At 37.6% G+C, this 9,284-nt stretch overlaps 1 protein-coding gene across 1 annotated transcript in view; it reads left to right on the top strand.

The window, feature by feature from the left end:
* The first annotated feature begins 1,760 nt into the window (after positions 1–1,760).
* The window catches only part of TMTC2 (transmembrane and tetratricopeptide repeat containing 2), a 177,376-nt gene continuing 169,852 nt past the window's right edge, over positions 1,761–9,284 (top strand). Inside the window, exons 1-2 of the mRNA XM_026868297.1 lie at positions 1,761–1,853; positions 6,717–6,719. The gene's annotated coding sequence lies outside the window, so the exon portion shown is untranslated. The remainder of the gene's footprint in view (positions 1,854–6,716; positions 6,720–9,284) is intronic.

The raw sequence follows: 9,284 nt of genomic DNA, 5'->3' as shown, positions 1-9,284 counted from the left end.
GGGGGGGGGGGGGGGGGGGGAGGGGAGGGATTGGATACAGGTTCCAAGGGAATGGAGAATGTGAGGAGAGTCTTGGAATATGAATTAGAGTAGTGTATTTCAAACATAGGCCTGAGTTTCATACTACTTTTTCCTTCCTCATATGATTTGGAAAATCGTTAATTATGGGAGGATATTTATTGGAAAGGCAGAAAGAGGGAATGAGTAAAGAACTGGATATAAATCATCCCCCTTGTTTAATATTTTTAATAGAAGTGTCTTGAGCTGGCTGGATTCTTAATTACCCTGATAAAATAAATGCTAAATGAGTTAAGCTCAGTAGTAGCAACAGTGCAGCTTTAAAGAGTTGCTTAAATACAACTTTTGTTATTAAGGCAAGTAACTAATTAAATTCTCGTCATCTTTTTGCGCTAAGCAGGACTCACACCTTCTCCCACAGCATAAATTTTAAATACGAATGATTGGATTTGTACAAACATCACAGAGGACAGATTTTTACAGTACTGAATTAGGCATAGAGACTGCTAATGGCTGGCACCAGTCCTTGCCAGGTTGGTTGGAAACACAAATGCTGAAAGCTGCAGTGGTTTTTTTTTGTTTCCAGTCAAGCTGATACATACTTTAGTTCTTAAGCTAATATAACCTAAGGATGGTTTTTCCTCAATTGTAAATATAGGGAATTTAAAGAGAAGCTGTATTTTCATCTGTAAAATATTCTGCTGTCTTAGCAGAAAATGTTGTCGTATACAAGACAGTTGTAGGAGTGCCCCATACAGCACCAGAGATTTGCATGCTCCTACCAACTTCTGTACTTACTGTTTATCCATGACAGTGAGATTCATTCCAACATCTAAATTAAAATTTCAGTATAAAAGGCCAGTTGGGGTTTTAGTTCTGAATTACTGGAGGATGCATTGTTTCAACAATTATGTTTGTAAGTTTTTCATATTTCTTTTACATTTTAATTATAACTCATCAAATCTTAACTGATTACTCCTGGGTTAGACTCAGAAGAATGTCACTGAAGGGTGTTTTAATTTAATGGAAGCAGTGTAACAGCTGTTTCTAATGTTTTAAAAGCCAATTTATATGGAAATTTTGCTTTAGCAGGAAGTCAATAGATATGTAGTTTCCTAACACCTCATGTAAAATTTCAGAACTTGAATTAAAGCAGCACCAAAGCAATGCCATTCTTTCTTGTGGTGTGTGATTGCATTTTCACAGCCTTTCATTTGTATCCTTTTCCTTCTGTTGAAATGAAGTTTTTATTTGTCTTTTGTAGTCGAGCTATCAAGACAAACCAGGACCTTCTGCCTGAGACGCCGTGGACCCATGTCTTCTACAATGACTTTTGGGGGACACTGCTCACTCACAGTGGGAGCCACAAGTCCTACAGACCTCTCTGCACGCTCTCCTTCCGCATTAACCATGTTGTTGGAGGGATGGACCCATGGGGCTACCACCTTGTAAACATCCTGTTACATGCTGCAGTCACAGGCCTTTTCACAAACTTCTCCAGGATCTTGTTTGGGGATGGGTACTGGACGTTGATATCGGGCTTGCTGTTTGCATCTCATCCGATCCACACGGAAGCTGTAGCAGGGATCGTAGGGAGGGCGGACATTGGAGCCTGCCTCTTCTTTCTGCTTTCCCTGATGTGTTACGTGAAGCACTGCTCTACCAGAGGTTCCTCACCGAGTACGTGGGGCTGGATCTTGGGAGCAGGGCTGTGCGCGGGATGCAGCATGCTGTGGAAGGAACAAGGAGTGACTGTTCTGGCCATTTCAGCGGTGTACGATGTCTTTGTATTTCATCGACTGAAGATGCATCAGATCATTCCTGCTTTATACAAGGTGAGTTGCCTTTCTGTAAGCTATTTGTAAGACACCAAGCACTGTTACACAGGTGCTAAATGAGTTTTCAAGTACACAGTAATTCTTAGTAGTTTAGTCAACTCCCAAAAATAAGCACAGATGTCTAATGCTGAAAGCACATTTTATTTAAACAATGTGTTGTTATCTATAGCTATTGCTTCACGCTGGGGATATATATTTTTTAATTACTTTCCTGGCTCCCAGCAACTCCCTCCTTATTCTGTGCTCATCGAGCACTGGATATCTGACTGTCTTTTGCAAAGAATTCATTCATGCTCTTATCCTCTTGTATCTTGCAAACTCAGCTTAGTTTGGTCAGGCCTGCAAGTGCAGCAGTTTGTCATCTGCAGACTCCCTGAGGCAAAGATAGGGCTCTTATTTTTCCAGTTCAACAGAGATGCGTAGGACCTGAGTGCGTGCCTTTGGCATGTATTTTTTCTCACTCTAGTAGGAGCTATGACTCAAATGTATTATTGCCTTAATATTTCTCATATTTTGACTTCCTGCCCAAGAGCAAAAAAGTAAAATAAGTAAACAAACAAGCCCACAAAACCCCCCTAACTTCCCTCTCCCAAACCCATGTTATTTTAGTGGTACCTAGAAATGCCAGCCAAAGTCAGGGCTCATTTACATCAGGTGCTGTACAAATGAGTAAGCTGAATATATGTAATTTTATTTTCAGTGAAATGTCTGTCTTCCAGAACAATACTGACTAAACAGAATGAAAATGTTTCACAGGGATCTGTTGTCACATTTTCCAATGAGATATAACCAAGAAAAGCAATAGAGCAATATATGGCTTTGCAATCTTTCTCAAAGACGGTGATTTTAATATTTTGATTTCTTACTCAAATGAATCGAATAGAAATTGTAGATTTTGATAATGAAGTGATGATTTCTGCTTGTAGACAATATGTATCTGTAGTATACAAGGAAAATAGAGTGAAAAAACCAAGTCTCTGGTGCTTCTCAAACTACTGTGACATGTTGACTTAGTTATCATGTTATTTTCTGACAAAAGTGGAAATGAAAGAATGATTTTTTTTTGTATGTTACACTGTGTACCTAAAGCTGAGCGGAAACAAACAGTAAATGGAGTAGTGTGTGTGTGTGTGTGTTTGGTTTTTTTTGTTTTTTTTTTTTAAGTGCATCTGTAAGAGCAAGCTTTATTCTGAAAGATACAGGATGAGGTTTTGTCAAGTGCTTCAGGGAGTTTGGTTCATCACTCCAATGTTAGCCTATTCTACAGAATTAAACAGTGGTAAAAACATTCATATGACACATCCAAAATTCTGAACATCTTGTGTGTGACTTCACACCAAATCTGAACTAGTGTTCCTCACAACCTCTCGCCATTACAGCCTGCAATGGCCAAGATACAGTTATAGAGCAGCTAGGAAGTTAATACAGAACATTCATTTCTCAAAACCAAAACCTTTGCAGATGTTTCTGATGAAGTTCTCACGGAGAAAAGCTTTTTCTTCCCTTTTTTGCCCTTTTCCACTTCAGGGCCATGGTATTACTGGTCTGGAAGAGACCTAAGTGGCACAGGTCAAATCCAAGCTTCCACATACTAACTCTTTAAACACAAGGCCTCTCATTCTAGGTGTGGAGCTTTATATTTGGACACCTGGCTTGTGTGGCTTTTTTACCCAGCATCAGACTTGTCTTGGACAGCAAACTAGTGTCAATGCCTCAATTTTTTTTCCATCTGTAATGATAGAAATAATAATTCTGTGCTTTGTAGATTGCAAGCCTTTATGAAGATTGGATTTTAGCTGGAAGGAATTTTATGGGGAGAGACCACAGTGAACAAAAATATGAATATTTAGCTTAATCTGCCAGAAATGTGTTTCCTAATTCACTGAATTACTAGGCTACCTTTTACTTGTACATCTGTTCAGGCTGAGCGCTGCTGACCAAATTTTACCTGGATACTAAGGAAGCCTCTGTTCATTTACAGTGATATGAAGCTCATCTGGGAGTTTCAATTATAAAATATCTCAGCTTCTTTTTTACTTAAAATTTTTTTAAAAATTTCACAAATTACGTAATTTTTTGTAAGAACATATCATCCTGCAGGGCAGGAATATCTTCATTGACCTTGCCTGTTATGGAAAGTGTTTCTTTCTGAGTACTTGTTGGTATACTCTTTTGTCCTCAAACTTTGCATGGCCTCTACCTTTAGCATTGCAATTTGCTGTTCCCAAACACTCCATGGGAAGAAAATGAGTGAATTAGAAGCCTTTTGTAAGGATTGATTTTTGTAAGTCAAAATAAATATAGATAGACAAGCATCTCAAAGAGGAACAAAGTTAGCACCTTAAAAGCACATTAGAGCCAATGCTTCAGTCTTCTGGAAAGCTTCATACTGTCTAGTAAGAACATTTTAGAGCAATAAAAATATGATTTCCCTCAAAAAGATACTGAAAATAGTTATTCTAGTGTATTGCCTTTTTTTTCAGTCGGTATTTTCTGAAGTACTTTCTCACTATGTTTATATTTGCTTTGGTCTTTGAATTTTAACTTTTCACATAAAATGCTGTTTAGAGAATGTTCAAGTTAGTGAGACTCTCTGGCCTGCTCCATCAAAGACTGGAAATTGTTTTCAGAGGATACTATTGATTGGTATCAATAGATAATTTGATAATGACCAATGCACTTGGAGTTGATAAATTTGGATTTTGATTCTAACACGCCTGACCAATGTTTAACAAGTACTGACCATGAGGGCAAATAGGTGTTGTCCTCTTGATTTGAAATTACTTTTTAGATTGATTTGCAAATAATTTCAAGATGATTATGCTGTAACATTGGCATTTTGAAGTGATAGCCTGGCTTTTCTGAAATAATTATTAAGAACCGAGTGAAGTTTTCTTACTAAAAGCCTTGATTTTAGTTTGGCTTTGTGTGTTTATACATACAATGATAAAGACAAGTGGGTTGGGTTGGATATATTTTTTTTTTTAATTTAAAGTATGTAGCTAACATTAATTTCTGCATTGTGCAGAATTAAAGCGCAGGCTCAAAAATGAAGAAAGGTTTCAACTCTGCATCTCTTTGGGATCATTTGGGTGTTGCCTTTTTCTTGCTGCTGCTTAGGCATTAAATAAAATGTGTCCCTAGTAAGAACTGACAAATTCTTTCTTCCTAGGACAAACTGTAAAATCTCCTTAAGCAAACAAAATTAACTTTTGCATTAGAGATTTTATTTATTTTCTTTAATGTTGTTGACCACACTTTTTCTTGCTTGAAAAGACATTCCTGCATTGCAAATTGCTTGAGACAGAATTAGCCATCTACAGATGAGTCATCCTGTGTTATCCAACTGACTTGAGCATTTAAAAAAACTGGAATATGGTTTAAACTGAAACAAAAAGCCTCCCACTAAACAAACCTCCATCTCATCAGAGGACTCTTCGTTGGAATGTCTGGGCAATTAGAATTATGTCCATTTACCTGCTCTGGAATTTGTGCTTTGTATTTTCGCAATTTAAATCTTGGGGGAGGTCAACTACAGGAGGAAGGGGAAAAAAAAGATACCAAAAAAGGCAGTCTCAGAAGAATTTAGGGTCTTTTGTAGTGCATTGGAGATGAAAAATGTAGAATAGAGCCAAGGAAGAAAGGAGAATAATTTTAAGAGGTGGTTAGCTCAAATCTGCACTAAATAAGTAAGCAGTAACAATGTGAAACTGAATGCTTTGTAACAATGTGAGAAAGGAACTATCCCTTAAGCTAAACTCTGTCCAGCTGAGCTGACACAGCTGTTTCCTAGGTTGCAAACTGGAACCAAGAGGAAAAACATTAAAAAGTAACCCTTAACACTCCCCCCTGTCTCCCCCGATATATCCCAGATATATCTTTAGGAGTTATTGTAAACCTGATTCAATTCAATTATATCCTGTCCTCAACATTGTCCTGCCCAACAGCTGTACTGGCAAATATTGAGAGGAAAGGTGAGGTGTGAGGGCAGAAAGAAGGAATGGAGAGTAAGGGTTTTGGGGGAGCGGGTGGTTAAGGATGTGGTCTGACTTGGTGCTAGACTATGGCTTTCAGCTTTATAAGCTTTTTCGTAATATACCACTGGGAAAACTGAGACATGATTAATTATGCTTAAAGAATAGTAAAAGTACTGACCTTCTTCAGGATGGTCAGTGAAGGATGAGCTGGTAAGAGCAGCTTTAAGAATGCTTCGGCAGATGGTAGGATATGACATTGGGGTGACAAGCCTGTTTTTTCCATTTTGTTCTTACCTTTGGGATGAGCTTCCAACAAATACAAAACAGTGGCTACTACACAGGACCAGTAGCTGTCTACTGGGCTCACACCTATTATGTGAGTTCTGATTTGTCTCATCAAGTATATGACAGCATCTCAGTACAATTTGAATAGACTGGCAGAATTTATGAACAAGGCAGCTGCGGAGCAGGACCACCAGCAGAGCAGATGAATATTACCCCTTATTTCCAAGCTATTCTCAATGAACTTTAAAAATGTACATTGTAGCTACTTATTAAACTATCTAGCCCTTTCCCCTGTCATCTGCATATTGGTTATTCAGTAGAACTTGGCTGCTGATTTTTTCCTTTTGCCAAGTCTTGTATTCCTGTCTGCCTGTGATGCTCTCACTCTGGCTGGCGAAGTTGTCAGTCTGGACCCCATTTCATTTGGTTAGCTCTATTTTATTCTGTCTGACTGGCTGACAAGAATGTATTTGCTATCTTTAAGTCAGCAGATTTCGATGGAAGTGTATTTATTGTGGTTGTAAATGAGTTGTCTGAAACGAGAACAATTAAAAAAAAAAAGTGGTGCTGTGCTGGGGCAAAGCATTCCTTATGGAAGAAAGTCAGGCTTTTGTTTGATTCTTCAGTGGTTTAGACCTTGAGTCATTTCCAGTGTAAGTTGTGTAGCAGTTATGCAGGTTGAGTTGTCATGTATCATAGGTATCAGATGATTGTACCCGTCAGCAGCTAGATTTGTGCAATTAAACCACCAAAAGTGTAGGGGTGGGAGAGGGGAACCTGAATATGGGAGAGAGCTGTGATCAAGTTTGTAATTACAGAAAATATGCTAATTCAGAGGCCTATTTTTTTTGTATTTGCAATCTCCAGCTTGAGAGTAGAACCATTAATCAACATTGCAGTACACAGTCTTCTGTCCAATTAGTACTACAGAGCTAATATAAACTTTTTTTTTTTTTTTTTTTTTAAGTGGGAATGGAGCTGGACAACATTAGGAGTTAAAAAGATGGGGCAAATACATTTAAAGCTCATTTTTAATACAATGGTAATGACAAAACATTTATTGCTCTGTGGTTTCTGTGTACAAACTACCTTACAGAAATAACTAAACCAGATGTATGTTCAACTAATGTTCCATTGCTACAGTACAGTAACATTTTACCAGATCAACATATTGTTAGAACAGGGGTTTGTTATACTAAAATAAGAAAACCTTTCTTTTCCCATCACTTACTTGATTAAAATATCCCTCCAGGAGGTCTGTCTCACATGTGGAATTAGTTATTGATATCTATAGCTTAACGTGAACCACAAATTGGATTGCAGCATGCATTATCTAACCTTCTGTGCTATTATAACAGTATTGGTTTTGTAAAAAGGAATTTTAATGGAGGTCTATATTTTATTTAAGGTAGTGATGTAAACCTGGGGCCTCCATGGATGACATGGTCAACCACCAAACCAAGTTTTATAAAACACTACTTTCCTTTATGGTCTTGGAACAGCCTTAGTTGTGGGTGATATGTATGATTTCTGCTCAGAATACTGAGCTACTGATTTTTGAGAACACTCTAAACTTGAAATAAGCCACTTCCTTCATTCTTTACTCTTTGAAGTCACTACTTTTAGAACTATTGTGCTTTGGAAAGCAATTTCAAAATAAAATGCTGCTCTTGATTTGTATTTTCAGTTTTATTGTTCTGAGGAGCTCTAAAGCTTTAGCAATGCGGTAGTTGGTCTTGCTGGTTTCTTACCTCTTCTCCGTCTACAGTTATGCCATTTTGCAGTAGTGTTTTATCACTATTTAAAATCTAGCTTGATAGTTTATTTTCTGCCTGTTTTCTACAATCTAGGGAATATTCATTATGCCTGAACATGCCCACAGGCCTGGATGTTTTGGCAAAATCGGTAAGCTATTATTTTGTACTTATTTCTCTCGAACATTTGCATGGGTATGGTCAAGCCTTAATTCCATGTCTTTGAAATGCATTGTATGACTGATAAGGCAGCAGCTGGTCCTTTGCAGGACAGACTTCATTCTTGGAATCAGATGTTTAGTAAATGTGCTTTTCCTTGAGACTACTTTTGTCCCAGTTAAAAATATTAAATAATGTACAGCTTCAAAACATGTCCTGATCTCTTGCAGGTTCATTTTGTCTAACAAGAGCTTCATATTCAAGTGCACTAAGCTGTTAAATGTTGCGTTTGTGTGTCCTATATATAACCTTTTGAATTTCAAGAGCTGAAGAAAAGATTGAGACCTCCATTGCCAGCTGGGGCTCAGTCTGTTCCCTAGCTGTGATCTCTTATTCTGTAGTGGTCAGCTGGGGGTTAATTTTTCTGGCAGCTTTAAGTCTCTACAAAATTGTGGAAATGATGAGATGAATGTGCCTGCACATACATTGCTCATATTTGTGGATGAGGCAGCCCAGTGCTTTTCTCTTCACTCTGCTGGATGGCAGCAGCATGAGGCCTGTACGGTCTTGACCATCGCTCCCCATCCCCCCAGCAGATACTTTCTAGACAAAAGAAGCTTTTTGCAATTTACTTCTTTCTTGACAATTTCAAGTAGCTAAAACTGCTGTTTCCTGTAGTTCCCACAGCTCCTTGCTGCTTTTCCTTTTGATCCTGAAATAAAAAAAAGCAAGATTGGCTTCCACTATCTTTCTTCTCAGAGATACTGTTCTCCTGCAGGTCCCTGTGATGTTACTGGAGTGGTACTGAATTGGACATGAATATGTATAAATAGCTGTTGTTTCCTGAAAATATTTTCATGGGGTGATTTAAACCACTGAAACAGGTCGTATATAACAGAAATACATCATCATAAGGCAAATTTAGCAAATGTATTTTTTTTTAAATGAGGAATCATAAGCTATCTTGCCAAGTCACTGACTTAAAATGGATTATATTTTAATATTAAATCTGTAATGTCTTTTTTGAAATTGCTACTAAAATCTGCATTGCTTTTGTCTACCCACTTAAAGTCTACAATAATATTTTGGAGACTATATTTGAGAATTCCTCCCTGGAAAGAAGGAAAAGGCAAAAGATTCTTTAATAAACAAGTAGGTACATTTTAAAAAAAGAGAAGTCTTTTCATATTTACAGAGACTGAAGACATGAAGAACCTTCAATTTAACAGGTTAGTTTGCTAGATAAAGGTTGT

Source organism: Athene cunicularia (assembly GCF_003259725.1).
Source record: "Athene cunicularia isolate RWA chromosome 1 unlocalized genomic scaffold, athCun1 chr1_part2, whole genome shotgun sequence".
Classification (NCBI taxonomy): domain Eukaryota; kingdom Metazoa; phylum Chordata; class Aves; order Strigiformes; family Strigidae; genus Athene; species Athene cunicularia.
This window is presented reverse-complemented; position numbering and strand designations above follow the sequence as displayed.